The 17,009-nt window shown below is 44.5% G+C and overlaps 1 protein-coding gene across 1 annotated transcript in view; it reads right to left on the bottom strand.

Annotated features, from left to right (window-relative positions):
• The window catches only part of CCDC34 (coiled-coil domain containing 34), a 99,859-nt gene that overhangs the window by 2,268 nt on the left and 80,582 nt on the right, over positions 1–17,009 (bottom strand). The gene's annotated exons all lie outside the window — the stretch shown is intronic.

Raw genomic sequence — 17,009 nt, 5'->3', positions numbered from 1 at the left:
TGCTCGTAGCAATTAAAGATTTATCTGTGCCCTAGTCTTGGAATCTACAAGTGAATTGCTACCTCAGTCCATGTATTGTCTTTCTAAAAGCAGCATGCAAATGGCTTTCAAAGTTATCCCTTTACAGGGGTATCCCGATGCCCTGACTTGCCCTCACAGATATACCTGCCCTCCCTAGAAAGCTTGAAGGGATCGTCAAAAAGGAGTTTATATTACTGACTAAGGGTTTGTTATGAACAGCATCTGCCACTACTTTCAGAAAGGCATCCTTTACTGCATAAATCATAACCCAATTCATTAGCAAAATAAGCAACCGCTGCTTTGGAGTTATTTTTACAGAGAGACCTTTCTAAGCAGAACCACACTTTACCATAAGCTCTCATTCAACAGGTGCTGTGCTCTGTATATTCAGATGCACATGTGATGACTGTCACAACCACAAATAACTTCTACATTTCTAATTTCATAAGCTTGGAAACCATAGAGCTAACAGAGAATGCACTGCGTTAAATTTTCCTCTGCATTAGGAACACAAAATTCTCAGTGTAGAGGTCACTGGTAGGGCCAGAAATCACATCAGATGCTGTGCACAGATCTAATCCAGATCTTCAGATCTCCTACAGAGACGGCCCGAGGGAGCTGGGGTTGTTCAGCCTGGAGGGGAGAAGGTGCCGGGCAGACCTCACAGCGGCCTGCCAGTGCCTGCAGGGGGCTGCAGGAGAGCTGCGGAGGGACTCCCCAGGGAATGTACCGATGGGACAAGGGGGAATGGCTTTACTGAAAAAGGGTAGGTTTGGATTAAATATAAAGAACAAATTCTTTCCTGTGAGGGAAGTGGGGCCCTGGAACAGGCTGCCCAGAGGAGCTGTGGCTGCCCCAGCCCTGACAGTGCCCAAGGCCAGGCTGCATGGGGCTGGGGGCAGCCTGGGCTGGTGGGAGGTGTCCCTGCCCATGGCAGGGGGTTGGAACCAGGTGGTCTTTAAGGTCTCTTCCAACCCAGTGACTGAACTCAGATCCATATTTTTTTTACCTAATACAAGAGTACACCTCTGACAGTTGTGGTTGGGAGGATTTTCTCTCACTTGCATTCTGACTAGAGATCACACCATGCAAAAATTGCTGCAGCTGAAGTACTACACAAGTTAGCTACAGCTCTGCACCACTGTTTTTTCCCCCTATATTCAGATGCCAAATTGAAAGACAGAGGTTTAAAATGTAGGTTTTCATGCCCAAAAATATGTTCCCCGAGTCTCTCTTCCTTATAGATGTGGAGTTCAGAGGATGCCCTTTCGCCCATGCTGAGGGCCTGACAAAATAACCACCCTTCTGCTCCTTGGTTTGCTCCATTCACCTGCTGATTTCCAAGCTATTGCTTCAAAACACAAACCCATGACACTTCCTGACAGGCTAAATTGATAGAACTGTAACAGTTAATTCTGCAGTTATTTAATTTCACAATGTTAACAACAACGACAAGAGAGCACACAAAACCCTAAGCGAGACCCTAACATAAGTTTGCAAACACTCTCACGACTTTTACTGATAATTTACAGTCAACAGGTGTCGCTCAGTAAGCAAATAAAACTGAATTGGGATCTGGGTGTGAACGGGCACAGCGTGTTTCAGTACACAGTGAAATATTTTTGTCAGAGTTTTAAACTGACATTAATATGTAGCACAGCAAAAGTTGCTTTTAGCGGTTATTTGATTTCTCAGTGCCTCCATTAATAGTTAACTTTGGAAAGAAGAGCAAAGTATTTTTTTGCCTTTGCTATAAAAGGAGGAAAAGATGGGGAAAGGCTTATGCCTATATTCTGTAAAACACCAGCAATACTGTGCTTTAGCTGGGATATTTGGCATATAACAATTTAGTGAGGGTTGCCATTTATAACCTTTTAATAAGACATCTTGGGATCTATAAAGGTGATGAATAGCAAAGAGATTTTCTGCCTTTATTCAGTAATTTTCTAAAACTTCTTTTAGTCATATGTCTGCTTATTAAAGGCTATTGTGGAACCAATTATTCTTTGGGGCTCACACGTAATCTCACACGTAATCTCACACATGTCGAGTTACTGGCATTCACAAACGTTTGTCAATGTGATTAGACCCGGACCCATTCAGGTTTCCATATACTTAACACACAGCTACAATACAACTCAACACATAGCTTTGAACAGCTGTAGAAAAAAAAAATAAGGCTCTCCACGGATCTAGTTTTGCACTGCTGGGATGTTTTTCAGGGAGGTATGCCCAATGATGAACTCACACGAGATCCCTCGAGTTCATAATTTGTGCCTGAGCTATATTGTCCTTTACGCACCCGCACTTCCTCAAACTGTCTTCCCCCAAAACGCACAGGCTCAGTGCTAAGTTTTACAAGATAAATATAAAAAAGGCAGCTTTGCTGATCACAGGCGTACACCCAAGGCAGGATGATGGCTGTAGGAGCGCTGCTGGCCCTAGGTTCCCAAACAGCCCAGTCACTGTGCTTTACGCAGTTTGCTGTGCATAGCTCCTGCAGTATTGGCTATTAACTTAATGCTAGCTATTATACATATAACAAAATGTTTCATGCGGAAAGTACATCATGAAGTACAAATAATAATAAAAACTGTCCCTCAATGGAAACGTGAAGTACTGCACAGACCAAATCCGACCCCAGCAGTGCCTCTGTGATTTACACGAGACGTCCCTTTTAACTGGGCGAGCAGATTACCCGCACAAGTCCGATGCAGAGCCAAAACTCACGTTTTTCACTGCAAACCCTCTGCTTACCCTCTAGGACTTCACTGCTTATATCACCAATTTTAACCAAAACATGTTTGCACGTCGCTCCAGCGATTAAGTTTGAACTCCGCTGGTAATTTCAGGTTTGTTTGTTGTATCCATTCTTACTGTAAGCTGGGGAAGGACTTATCCTCGTTAAAATACTGATCACTTTGTGCCCGATTCTTCCTCGCTCTAAAACACATGCAGCTTCTAAAGTACTCATACAATTTCACAGAGCATACAGCACACGCTGCTTCTCAGACTTCACGTTTCTGTACATTCGCTGCAAATTAAGTCCAGTGTTTCCTCACACATGCAGTTTGTTACTCTTGGAAAACCTATGTTTATTCTGTACTGTGTTTTTCTCTGACAAAAGTCAGGGAAAGCACTTGGTGATCTTGTCTCAATTTCTCCCCGTGGCAAATGAGTTCTCATTCTATTCTACACGTTCTCAAAGCTAACTGACGGCTTAGGGCAAGCCCTTATCTTAAAGTTACAAGATGTAAATTTGGAATTGCTTTTGGTAAAAGCTCTGAATTAATAAATACATTTTATACGTACATTTTAAACTTCCAGAAGATCCCCCACCTTGTAATGCCACTCCAGTAGCACAACACGATTGTAAAGATCAAGCTGCAGAAAGAGCACAGACATGTACCTCCCTTTTCACACCCACCCCAAAAAGAAAAATAAATGGCAACAGCTCAGAAGAAACCCCACTTCCAAATAACCTCCGATTAAACTGTAGAAAAGGAAATTGTCGAAACCAGGAGACCAGCTACGTGAATTCTCTTGTAGGGTATGGGCTGTTCTACTTAGCAAAATATATTTTAAGTCAAACATTTTGTGTAGTTTAATGACTTCATTTTTCTAACATGTTAAAGTACCCAACAACTTTTAAGCAGGCGGAGGATTTCTTTGTTGCCGTGCCACAATACATCTCTTCCCTCATTAGCTCGACCAAAATGAGGCAGGAGGTCTAAACATGTGGATAGCAGAGGGCGGTTTCTCTACTGTCCTTCCCTTCCAAGCTGTCACTTAGATCAATAACTACTTGTGTTGGCAATAACCAAGCCATGCACCTCTTTCAAGTTATTTTTGGAAGCATTCAAAGCAGCAAAGATCACAGAACAGCAGACACAGAGAAGATAGAGCAATATTAGAGTATGTTGTACTCAATTTCTGAAAACTTGGCCTGCTTTTTGACTTTAATCAAACAGGAATGTTGTTATGAAAATGTGCTGTGGGCCATACAATGCCCTTGAAAGGAAGCGGGCAAGGAGCAGAGCCGCAGCGAGCTCTGCAGTATCATACCTCTGCAGTGCTGCTCAGTACAGGGGATCTGGTGAGCTCCCCAGAGCACGTCTGGCAATCAGCAGGACACAACCCTCTCACTTCAAACCATCAAGTCCATAGCTGTCTCCAGTCCTTTGCTGTCTTCAGTACTGTGTTCACAAGCAAGTTTTCCCACACTGCTCCTTTGCAGTTTTGTTTTCACTTCGACAAGTACGTGCAGCAGACAACCGTAGGTAGGAGGAAGCCCTACCCATTCATTTTCTTGGCTCCTTGACAAGATTGCCAAGAAAAACAAACACTGCACCGCCAGAACACGTGATTTTTTGGCAACTGTGAAGGTTTAGAAAGAGCCTGCCTTCATCTTTTCAGGTTTTCCCAACACCCCGTGGCAGTGCTTCCCTTAGCAGCACGCCCCACAAGGAAACACGACCAGTTGTGTGTGTTGTGTTCGCGGCTTTTTGTTGACTTCATCGCCCCCATGCTCGCTCCTAGCACCATCTCTTTGGCCAGGAGCATGCCATCCACCAGGTGCTTTAACTGTACATTTGTATATAAATAATATGCTTCGTGTGTAACTTTTACCCATTGCAACTATTTCCACTGTTATTGCCCTCAGTCAATAAATAAGCCTAATTTAACTGTTTGTTTTCCACTGTGAGTAGCTATCAAAGCTCAAAGAGCTATTGGTGTCAGAGGACAAAAAATCCTCTCCCCAAGTGCACTTCACTCATCTCCAGAGCTCACTATGTACTTCCTGCTGGTTTTGCACTCCAATTAATTATTCTGGGGGGAGTAGAGGCAGCAGATAGGTACCCCCAAGTATTTCTGAGCGCAGTTGTGGCTATACCTGCTGTAGGAGAGCTCCTTTCCCACCCAGCAGGATTTAGGCAGCCTAGCACGCTTCCACTGCGCTGTTTGCATTTGTTTCACTAACCTCACTGTTTGCAAGCTCACAGCAGCAGCGATGTAAACGTAAGCTGAAGCACAAAGCCATCTTCTTTGTAGGCCAACAGCTAACGCGCAGGATTACCCCTTCGGTTCAACCAGGCCCGTGGGGATGAGGCGCTCAGACAGTTTTGTGGGAATTCAGACAACGGCTGTGGAGAAATAACAAGATCAACATCTGGTGAGAGGTCTGCTAAAGCCTAGCGAGAACGAGCACCTCTGGTGAGGTTATGCTCTTATCCTGACGGGAGGGAGACAGGAGGGCCGCTTCCTCCTTGCTTGGGCAACCCAAGAGGAAAAGCACCGCGCCTTCGCGTTGGCAGCCCAGCCAGATGTCTGCTGTCAGATGCACTACCCCGAGCGCAGAGGCTCAGGAGCTCTGCTCCGTGATGCATTGCACATTTTACAGCCACATCTGCTGGAAAAGCACTTGAAGGATGATTTAGTACATTGCTGTGCCAAAGAACTGAAACCCCCCCTGAAAGTTTTCCCCTTAATACTAGCGCTCCCAGCTTGGTGATCCTCCCTGACTTTTTCTGTGCCCCCTTTTATCATTGCTGCACGCTGCAGCCACGGAAGGAGCCTGGAAACTAACGGCAGAGGCCAAAGTTAGCAAAGGATACAGACCGATCTAATCGTAGAACACCAGTTTTTGAGCAAAAATCCTCACCAACAGCTCCCAGCAGGACGCTTGCTGCAGGGCACCGAGCCCAGCACCAGCCTCCCACCCCAGCTGCATAGACCCTTGTGAGCACCCTTGGTGGCGTCATGGGAAATGCCTAAAATTGGCTGAAAAGAATATCGAGGCTGTAGCTTTTTAGAAATGTTTATGCTTTCAGCAATGTTGAGCTTTCTTTCCTGAAAAGCCCAGCAGAGAGGCCTGTTCTGGCTGGTGGGAAGCAGTGCCCAGAGCGCTGCAGGTATTTTTGTTCCTATGTTGTGGGTGTAAGCCCCCCAGGACCAGCACGTTAGGAAAAAAGAGGAACAACCAACGCTGCTTGGACCTCCTCTGCATGGGGTCAGTCCCAAAGCCACCGGTGCCCACAGCTCCATGGATGGTGGCACCATGCTCTCAGCCTTGATGCTTCATTTTGCAGTCCTTGATTTCCTGGAGCTTATCTGCAGTTTGCTCTCTGCTCTGGGTGGGAAGGTGGTGGCTGGGCACAGTGCTGCTCGCTCCCCTGGGGAAGCCAGGTATGGTGCCAGTGCCAGCAGAAAGTGTCATCTTCCCTCACGCTTGAAATACTGAAATGCTCTCCCTAAAACCCAATGGTGGCTACCTTGGGGATAGTCCTATAAATTTACAACAATAATGATGGACATACATGCTCCTCCTCAGACTCGTCGCTTTTAGCATTACTCAACCCTGGAAAACGAGGTGTGAAACCAGGCCAGGAGCTAACCCGGCAGCCCGGGCCCTGCAGTTAGAGACGTGGCTGTGTATGTGGAGCGTTACGTGCAGCAGCGTGGGACCCAGCCGGGAGCTGAGCTGACGGACAGACCGCCAAGAGGCACAGGAGCCCTGCAGCACCTGGCTTCCAGCTGTAGCTACCAACTGCCCCGGCCCCACCACCCGATGCCAAAACTCCCGAGGCGCCTGCCCCCATGTGTGCATGAGATACCCGTGCAGGCTTCTCATCCTGGCACACATGGGACATCTCTCAGCAGAGATAAAAGGCCCACGGCCAGCACCCAGCTCGGGCATCCATCCTGGCATTCCCCCACTCTCAGTGCCCTCTGGCCGAGCAAAGCTCCCCCAAAGGGCACGCAAAGCCCGGAGCTGCTGAGGGTGCTGGTGACCCAGTGTGAGCACAGACCTGGCTTGAGAAGTCACCCTAGTGCTGTGTTAAGCATTAGTAAGCACCATCACAACCTTCCTCAACTTTTTTTTTTTTTTTTTTTTTTTTTTTAATGTTCTACAGGGGGCTTGGCCAGGGCTGCAGAGTGACTGATGGATCTGATCCGCAGCCAGATCTAGAGATGAAACAGCACGTAGGGCAAGTCTGGCTCTGTAACTGATACTCGCCATCAGATCAAGTGTCTCATCTGAGTAAACATATTTTTATTATCTTTTTACCCATGGGTTTATTTTTCCAGAACAAGGTGATGAATCAACAGTCCCTGAAAGCCTGCTTTCTCCTTCCAAGTATTTTCATTTAGTCCATACAGCCTATAAATTTGAAGGCGTTTTGAACAAAGGCAGAGCCCCAGTCATCTTTTATGTGGCCAAGGAGTGCTGTACTCTATTTTTCAGTGAGCAAATTTGGCACTATTTTTAGGCTCTTGTTTAGGAGAGCAGAGACAGAATGACCTCAGATTTTCTGCCGCCATGCATGACCGTCCTTGCTCATAAACACATTCCTCACTGCTCCTCCTGGAGGGGGGAAAGTACTCGCTCAGAAATGGCTGTTGAACATAGAAGTGCTATGAGGTCATGGATTCCCTTCCTTCATGGGCAATGTTTCATAATACCAATTTAAATAATAAATAAATAAAAGAGAGAAAGATCTGAAACAGCAAGGCCTCCTCTCGCTGCCTGACATCCCGTCATGATCTTGCACACAGATGCTGACCCAAGGACTCGTATGAGGGCTGAAACATTGTGCAGGAAAGGGCAAGGAAAACATCACACATCACAAAATCTGCAAGAGATAGCTAACGCGGCGTTAGGAACGGGGATTAAACCGGGAACAAAAGATCCTGTGCTCCAAACTCAGCTTTCCAGCAGCTGCCCTGTTACTTTGAAAACATCAGCAAGCTGAATGTGGAGGAGCTGCAACAACTTCCAGTTCTTTTCTGGGTCAACAAAACCTTTGGCATCAGGGTGCCAGCATGGTCTTGAAGCTGGCTAGATACAGAGATAAGTGCTCACTAAGATGTGTTTAGACTTCACTGACTCCCCACACCACCTCTCAGGCAACTCACGCATGCAGCGTGTTTGAGGACAGGGGAGCTGCAGCGACACCGCGCTGCTGGCCAAGCACGCCTGTCCTCCCAGAGGAAAAGCAGCAGCACTTGGGGACAACGACTAGAGGGTCATTTTCCGGCTGTAGATAAGGCAGCCGTGTAAACTGAACCAGACCATTGCAACAAAGCTCCCCGGGAAAAGCAAAGCAACCTCCAGAGACGCCACTGTCTAAAAGCTTTGTGTTGTTACTACCACCGCCGAAGGTAATAGCAGCATTCCTGGGACCCAGTACAGCACAGCTCCCACCTTACTGCTTCGCCCGGCCCAGCCCAGCCCGGCAGCACAGCTCGTCCCCCCACAGGCTGGGCATAACGTGCTTCGAACACCTGGACTGGACACTCAGCTGCAGTCCGTAAGTGCGGCACCAGCTCTGTCAGAGCAGCCTGTGAAGCAGAAAAACGCTTTTCTGTAACCACAAATCTTCTTTGCTACTGAATTTCCAATAATACGTGTACTCATATATATATTTATGTGTGCGCATGTGTTATGTGTGTTCATAATAGTAGCCTTGAAGGAAAAAAAAAAAAAAAAAGAAGTAATCAATGATTTTTCAATTTTTTTTTCCTCCAATTAGGTCAATACAACTTTTAGCATCTTGACCAATTTTGCGGAGTCATATGAATCAAGGGAAGGATAACTGGCTCTGTTCAGTGAATCTGACTGGTCATTCTTTTACTTAACCATATAAATTACTATATTTCCAAAAACAAAACTAAAAAGTCTTTCTGTATTTCCTTGCTGAACGGAGCAAAATCAAAAAAGCGTGATCTGCCAAAATCAGGAAGCAAAGTAGACCTCAGCACACTGGAGAACTAATGTAAATAATATGAGCGCTATTAGCCTCCTTCCTACAGATATATTAAGTGTAATCCCCTTGAATGATGCACGTTTAAATATTAAACCCCTGTATAGCTTGTCATATAGAGGCAGCCAAGGAGATGCGGGAAACGCTAAACAGAGAGAAGAAGACAGAGTTTGGGACAGATTCATGTCTTGCACAAACGCTTGCACCAGCGTCTGATCTCACTCTTTCCTGGGCCATCACCAAATGACGATGACCTTAGAAAACTGTTTCTGGAAAAAAACAGCATTTCCACAGACAACATCCAGGGTCATTTAAAATGCATTTAAAAATTCCTTCTACTTGTGCTGATATTCACAAAGCACATGCAGCTTGGTCTCTTTTTTTTTTTTTTTCCAAAAGGGCCTCCTTTGTATCACCCCAAAATAGTGTTTGAGAGACTGGGACATCATTCTTTTGCTTTGAAGGAAGACGTACTGCGAGCATTGCAAATAACAAGGTAATGTCATGCAGGAACAACGGGGCTGACAGCTGCAGGGTCCGCGCTCTCCGTGCACCCACAGACATGCCTGGCCCGTGACCGTCCTGCCATGGCAGGGGCTTTTTGGGATGAACACAGATCTCTGCAGTTGTTTCTCAGATCTAATACACAACAAAGACAGAGAAGTCTTTATTTACTTATTCATTTTAGGTACAGCCTTGCTAGGGTTAGATCAGACTTGGGTTTTGTGATGCTCTGGAATCAAGTTGTCCATTCAGATTTACAAAAAAACAAACAAACAAAAAACACAACTGGACAAGTTCATAAAAATTTTTATCAAACAACTTCTTAAAACTCACTAAATTCCTACACAGGCCTCCTCCTGGTGTTTGGAGAGTGAGATAAATATCACAAGCTAAAAGAAGCACCCAGCTTTACCCAGTAGCCCAATGACATGCTAGCCGATTCCCAGAAGAGGACATCAGTCACTTAAGGGCACTCCGAGGCTCAAAGTCAGGAACCTCCGAATTTCATCGAGCAGCTTGGACTTCCTGCACTGCCAGGAGCTGTGCTTCCAGCACCAAGCGCCAGTTCGGGCACTAACCTGCAAGAGTTGCGGGCACCCCAAAGGGAAGAAAAAACCGAGGGCTGGGAGGTGGGAGCCGCTCATGTTGAAGGGCAGAGCGACCGCACTGCCTTATGCTTGCCATCTCCTCCCAGTCTGCCCACAGCCCCCTGTGTGTCAAACCTCTCTTTGGGTTTTTGCTTTCGGTTATAAAAGCTTCTCATTTGTTCATGAATCTGTTCCCAATTTGGAAAGGAGGGTGATCAGGCACGTTTCCATCTCACATCAGCTCTTTGTTACGAGAGGATTATTCTGTAACAAACATGGAAATATGCTACAGCCTATTTCTCTACAGGAAAATTTTCCATTATAAACCAGCAAGAAAGACAGCACCTTAATCTCTCTGCCCCACAAATATGCCTGGACACCTTAGGACAGCATTGTTTTGTTAAAAATAAAACAATCAGTCAAGCTAAAACACTCTCTTGAACAAAACCTCAATGTGCAATAGGGTCACACATTCGGACTCTGCATCTCCCATTCTCCCCACCTCCACCCGGTGGTCACAGCGTGCTGTTTTGCTGGTTCCCCCCCATGCCACATGCTCCAGTGCACTCCGCAGGACCTACAGGCAGCTCACGAAGCCAAGCAGCCCGATAACATGACCTGCATTGACACAACCTGGCTGTGCATGCCATTTGAGCACCCCAAGGTGCAAAGAGTTTGACCAAGGTTCACCTCCTCGCTCTGTGATGCTGCCGAGTGCAAGAACTGAGGCAAGGGTCCCTGCTAGGACTGCGCAGTGCCCCAGAGGTGGGCACATCTATGGACTGAGGTGTATTTACGCCAATTCTCTGACAGTTCCTGAGAACAAATTTTGCTGTTTTCTGCCACTGGAGGGCATTCATTTCCCTTACAAAACTTCCTTAGCGCAGTCTGCGGGCAGCAGGGGTGCTGCAGAAATGCCCTGGGTGAGTTGTTTTATCTTCTCCCCTGCGGTGCCATCGGGCTTTTGATCACCGAGGGTTTCGAGTGTGCATTTGAGCAACAGCTTACGGCCTGGTGCTGCCCGAAGGAGCATGGTGCCAGTGCTGGGGCAAGTCCCGCTGGCCAGCATCCCCAGCAGGAGAGCCACGGGTGCCTGGGAGCTTGGTGTTGGGGGTCAGGCTGGCAGCATGCTTTTGAAGCAAACCCACTGACCAACCCTACTTCTGGTGCTGCGCTCTGTGTGTCGGAAGGAAGTCCATGGGAAGATGTGCACCTCGAGGTGCAGGCAAGCAGCCGGTTCGTGGGACAGACTGGAAACAGTTTGGAGTAAAAGAAAAATTAAACAAAAATCTTGAGGCAGGGATATAGCATGGATGGCGGATGCTCAGCACCAGGTGTTTCGCCCTACAGACTGCCCCTGTCGGTCGGCGCTCATCATTAGCTGTACATCAGCTTGGCTGGTCCGCTGCACCCCAAGATTCAGGAAAGGCTTTTGGTTTCTGGGGTGAAAGTTTGGCAAGGATACAAGATGGGGGAAGAGAGGGAACCAGCTATAAATAAACCTAGCTGTATTCACCCAGTGCGTGCACAGAAGGAAGACACTTGGGTATCAGTCCAAGATATAAAACCAGCACGTTAGCACTTTGGAGTCACCCCGCTCCCCAGGGCCACCCCGCTCAAGGCTCCGAGGAGGCAGGCAGCTCACAGCCACCCAAAGGCAGCGATGACAGCACCTGCTGGCTGCCATGCCCCTCACCTCTTGCCACCCCAAGCAACCAAAAAACCTGCAGAAGGAGCGATTCGTTTACCCTCAGCTCTGCAGAGCCCTGCCAACAAGCACCCCAGCTCCGGAAGCTCGCGCTGGTGAGGATTACGTGCAGAGCTAAATATCCTTTCAAGTAATTGCCCTAAGGGTGCGTGAATAGTACGAGCTTTCGACTGGGGAGGAAAGGGGTAGGAGAGGGAAAAAAGAAAAAACAACAACATATTTCACGAGCACTTGTTGAGACAGTCTGCTGCTCCGCATTCCCCAGCTCTTTGTTTTTAACATCCCTGGCAAATCATGCTGGCACCAAATGACAGCCCTCTGTAACAGCATCCATCCCCCTGGGAGGGTTTATTATTATTACTGTGTGCAAGTTTTGTTTTTTTTAAAAAAAAAAGTTTTAAAACTTTTTTAAAAAAACTTTCCTGCTTGACATGTTGTATAGTGGTTTTTGTTATTGTTGCTGTTGCTTTTAAAGTTAGTCAAGGCTCAAATGGGTTCACAAGCTATAATCATTCATTCTTTCAACTGCTAAAAAATAAATAAAAATAAAACTGTATTTGGATTCCAGCACAAACCCTGTTTTTTTTTTTTTTTTTCCCTTCACTGCAGAATAACACATGAAAGCGTAGAGGGGAACATTTAATCAAGTCAGGCTGAGGGACAATGAATGATTTGTGTTACCCTCAGGTCTGGGGTGCAGGTGAGGAGGCTCGGGGATATAAAAGTCTCCATGGGGCGTTAGCTCAGTTCCAGTCATCCTAAAAACTAAGGGCTGCAGCTTGCAAAACACCGGGCTGAAGCGTAATGCACGAAGCACAAGAGCTAGCACAAAGAAACCATGGCTTATGCTTTGCCCCGTGTTCTTTTGCATCCCCTTCTTCTGTCTGTGCTCACTCCAGAAATGCACGGACAACTGTACGCAAGTTCACCACGTTACTTGCTTACCAGCAAGATTTTATTCAGCTCTTATCTTGTTCGTAGGCAGAAAAGTACGAGGAGGAAAATACAGTTATATTCGGGTCAATCCTATCACAGATTGCGGCGCAATTGTCCACTCAGAAAGACATCTGGGGCACAGTTTCGATGTCTACAACCACTTCTGTCTGAGTAACTTTGCCATTAGAAAAGGAGAGAGCAGCCTGCGGTATGGGCACTGGCATGCACCGTCCAGGTATTTATGGCACACGTGGTACCTGCCTGCCACCACAGCACAAAACTTGACCTGGGAGGTTCCTGCAGCATAGAGTGACTCGTCCAGTAACTTTCAATACCATTTATTACAGCTTGCCTGGGCGGTAGTAATTATATATGGTAGCTTTCACATGTTAATTACTTCTTATGAGAACTCTTCTCGTAACTCTAACTCATAAAGCTAAATTATGTGTATGTATATGACTTATCTACGTATCTATATATAGATGCACAACACGTACACATTATTTTTCTATCTTATCTTATCTCCTGGAAAATTAAATAGACCAAGAAACAACAAACATAACTGAGTTAAATTAAACATTATTAGAATTTATGATGGTTCCTGGTCAGCTAAACACAGTTTCAAACAACTGTTGTAATATAGCAGAATTCCAATGAACTTAGTTGCAATAACTTGTTCTTTCTTCACAATCCATCAAAACTTTCTTGGGAATTAGTCTGCAACATACAGACAATAGAACCTTATATCTTCAGCGATAAGTTCACTAAAACAGCCTCAGTGTTTTAGCTCCAATTTCCCTGATACAGTAATATTTTACTGGCTCTCCCATGAAGTGTTTTGGGGGAATACTTGGGGCATTCAGATAAATGCTTTGGATAAATAAAAATAAAAACAGATCTCTAGATTCAAGCATGTGTTTTGCTTCCTTGGTTTTGAACAAGATGAAGTATCTCAAGTTTTCTCACCATTGAAAAACCTTGGTTCACTGAAAGAATTGGTTGAAGTTTGTTTATTTTCTGAGTTTCATTTTTTCAAATCTAAATAATTGCAACATGCAAAAACCATAGAATCTAAAAAACCTTTAGTTTCAGCATTGTTTTCAAAAGGAGATCATATATACTGAAGCTCTTTGCTGGCAGATGTGTTACTTTTTGTATGTTTGGCGCAATAATGGTGTGATCAGCTCTGTCTTAGGATTTGGATAAATGAAAAAGTGTCAAAGGATGTGCTCAAAAGTGCTCAAGTGCACTCAGCATGCAGATTTCTGCCTGAAATGCCTGACACTACTTTCCTTCACTTGATTTAAGAAGCAATTATTAAAAAACCATGTGAAACGCATTTCCGGACAATTGAACTTAGTTAACAGTACCGTTGCCACGATTCACTGCACAGAACAAAGAGAAATGCAAACGTACCACGCTTTTTAATGTTAATTTTCACACAAGCAAAGCAGAAAAAAAAAGAAAAATGTTGGTATCTTTCATTATGCCGTACCCAGAAAGGAAGATGTCACCTACTGGTATCAACTGAGAATTTGGTTTTTAAAGCATCTTATAACAAATCAATTGTGCTGTTCTCCTATCTGGCCTGTATCCTCCAAAAACACAAGCATTTCCTGTCTCATCATGCAGCAGCACTATTGCTCCAACATTTCAATAGAGTTAGATGTGGTGATGGGGAGGCCTGGATATGTCAATAATAAATATTTCCCTTTTAATCAGTATCAGAAAGCATTTTTAAAGAGACTACTTGCTCGTGATACTTTATTATTTTTATTTTCACTCATATATACATACAGTGGTCATGGTGGGGAAAAAAAAAAGCTTCTCTAGCAGTTACCTAGATCATTTTACCCCTAAATGCTTCAGTGTGTCCAAGAAGGAGCAATCGCTTGCAGTTTGTCTGTCCCTGATACAAGCATAGCAAGCTTATTTCCTCCTTCTGTCTTCTAAATGCACATTACTTACTGTACATCGTACAACATAAAAACATTTAAAATATGTTTTACAGCCCTGAATGACAACTGTCAATGCTACAATAGCCTAAGCTGACCTGAATGCTGTATGCCTTGAAATAGAAATATCTTTTTAAGCATTTCTTTACAAAAACAGTCCTTGAAACTGGCATGCTGAATGGAACACAATCCACTTAAAAACAGGAACTGGACCCAATACAAGAATTTGGCTGAGCAATCTGGAACAAAAATATGAAAGTCTTCATCTAGAATGTACTAGTTAGGAACTGAAGAACCAGATTTGTTCTGAGCTGGAGGAGAACGCAGTACATTAGAGCTGCCCATCTGGCCTGTTAGGCCTGAAAGGCAACAAATGATACACGCTCGCCTCTGAATCAAGGGAACTAACAATCCATACCCAGACAAAAACCCAGTTGAAACTCAGTGCTTGAGAGAGATCTACACAATTTCACCAGCTTACTCCCATGAAATCTTCATCCCAAGTTTCTTGGGCACGTTTGTCCAAGCTTTAGCTTAAATACATATTTGTATTCATTTTCATATAGCATTAAAGAAATTTGGTCTCTAAATGTTTCTCGTTTCAGTTCCCAAGTATTTGAAACCCTACAAAAGCATCCTATTTGCAGATATGTCAAATAAGTCGAAGGTCAAGAGTTCATCTAAAACATAAGCCAGACCAGCAGTGCTGACAATTGACACAGTGACAAGTGAAAGGGCAAATACAGAAGATAAGAAGGTACAAGGTACTTGGACTCTTATTCCTGTGCATGGAAGAGGCTAAATGCATAGTGAAGACCGCATGCTATTTGTTCCTGACATAGGGTAAGCCCCATACTGGAAGATCAAGACCCTCACATATACTGGTCTAGACAAAGACAACCCTCCTCGTAACTTCCTTGAGTTTTAAATGCAGCTTCTGGGGTTTAATCTCCTCTTCCAATTTTCTCTGCTTTTATGTTGGCTGTAAACTATTTACAAAGCTTGCCAACAGGGTGAGAGAAAGCTACAAACCTACAAGATACGCCTGTGGAACAACTGAGAATTGTGAGCAAAATATTACTACTTTCCAGGTTTGCCGTAACAGCAATTTTATGTATATTTTAACACAGCATTCACTAACCAAAAAAATCTGAATTTGCACACACAAAAAAACATTTCTTACCAAAAGCATAGGTCAGAAAGTAGTTAGCCTTTTATTTCCTCAGATACACAGACCGATGGAATATCATTTCCAATTTCCATCCTAAGAACATAGTGCTAATGTGTATGCCAAGCAAAACTGATCTTCAGACGTGTCCCCCTTATTCTCATGCTTAGCTTTTCTTTGGAAAAAATTCCTTGCAGTGTTTTCAACACCTGCCCCTTAACCATCATCACACACCTTTGGAAAACAAGGTGGTGACAACTGAGAGTTTGGTTTTTAACATCCTTTGTGCTTTCTTCTGTTATCATACAATGCTGCCACGTCTCAGTAAGACTTGCAGCCCACACATTCAGAGGTCAGAAGTTAATGAAGGAAAGCATAATCTGATAAATTACAGACCATATCAGGGCTCACACCTCAGTTGGCTCCTGACGTGGTTGCATCCTTCTCAGCCTGCTATAGTGAAGTTACAGGGGCCTCTCTTTTGGCTGTAGGCTTTTAGGAAAACTAACTTAAGAAAAAATCTGGTAAAGTTCTTGTTGAATATGCTTACTTTAATACCATTCGTACCTGAGATTCAAAGCTCTGCTTTGGCATTAACAAGCATTCAAAATCAAATGATTTTTTTGACTGTATGAACTCCTATGGAGCAAAAACAAACAAACAAACAACAACAACAAAAAAACACCAATTTGGAACAGATCACTTGGAAACTTGTTTTTACTGATAAGTAAGTTGTCCTACCATTTGGAAATCATATTTCAGGGTGCTGCATCTCCCAGTTTAAAAAAAATAGTCCAAAGGTGAAACCACCAACACAGTACCTCACACTGTTTAGCCAAATTTCTCAGATTGTTACCCCCGAAATTCACTTGAAAGATAGAAGAATTCTGATTTTGCATCAGACATACAGTTCTTCCGCTCAGCCGAGTATTTCCAACTCTCTCTCTCACCTGTGCTACAGTTTCCTTTCCACCAGCCTTGCTGTGCACATCCTCAGCAATTCCAGCATGACATTGCCTACGACATTCAGGTCTGCACACGCCCACAAGCCAGTCCTGCCATCTCAGTTCATTTTGGAAGCTCACCTGCCTACCAGTGACTCATGCAAAAAGGAATAACCAAAACTAGGAGGAGGTAGTTCAGTTGCAATACTTCCATGGTTAAACCACAGTCCCTCAAGATTGTTACCACAGTCTCATGACCTGCATTTGCTTTCATTTGAAAAGGAAGGAAAGCATTTACTAGTTTAAGCAGACATTTGTTGTAGCTTTTGGATTAATTAATACCACCTTAACAAATCATGGTTTAAAAGACACTGAATACTGCTTGAATCTGGTGATTGACAGTGGCCTACAACAACTCAGA

Source organism: Oxyura jamaicensis, chromosome 5 (genome assembly GCF_011077185.1).
Source record: "Oxyura jamaicensis isolate SHBP4307 breed ruddy duck chromosome 5, BPBGC_Ojam_1.0, whole genome shotgun sequence".
In the NCBI taxonomy this organism is placed as follows: domain Eukaryota; kingdom Metazoa; phylum Chordata; class Aves; order Anseriformes; family Anatidae; genus Oxyura; species Oxyura jamaicensis.
The sequence above is the reverse complement of the archived record's forward strand: the minus strand, read 5'-3'. Positions and strand labels throughout refer to the sequence as shown.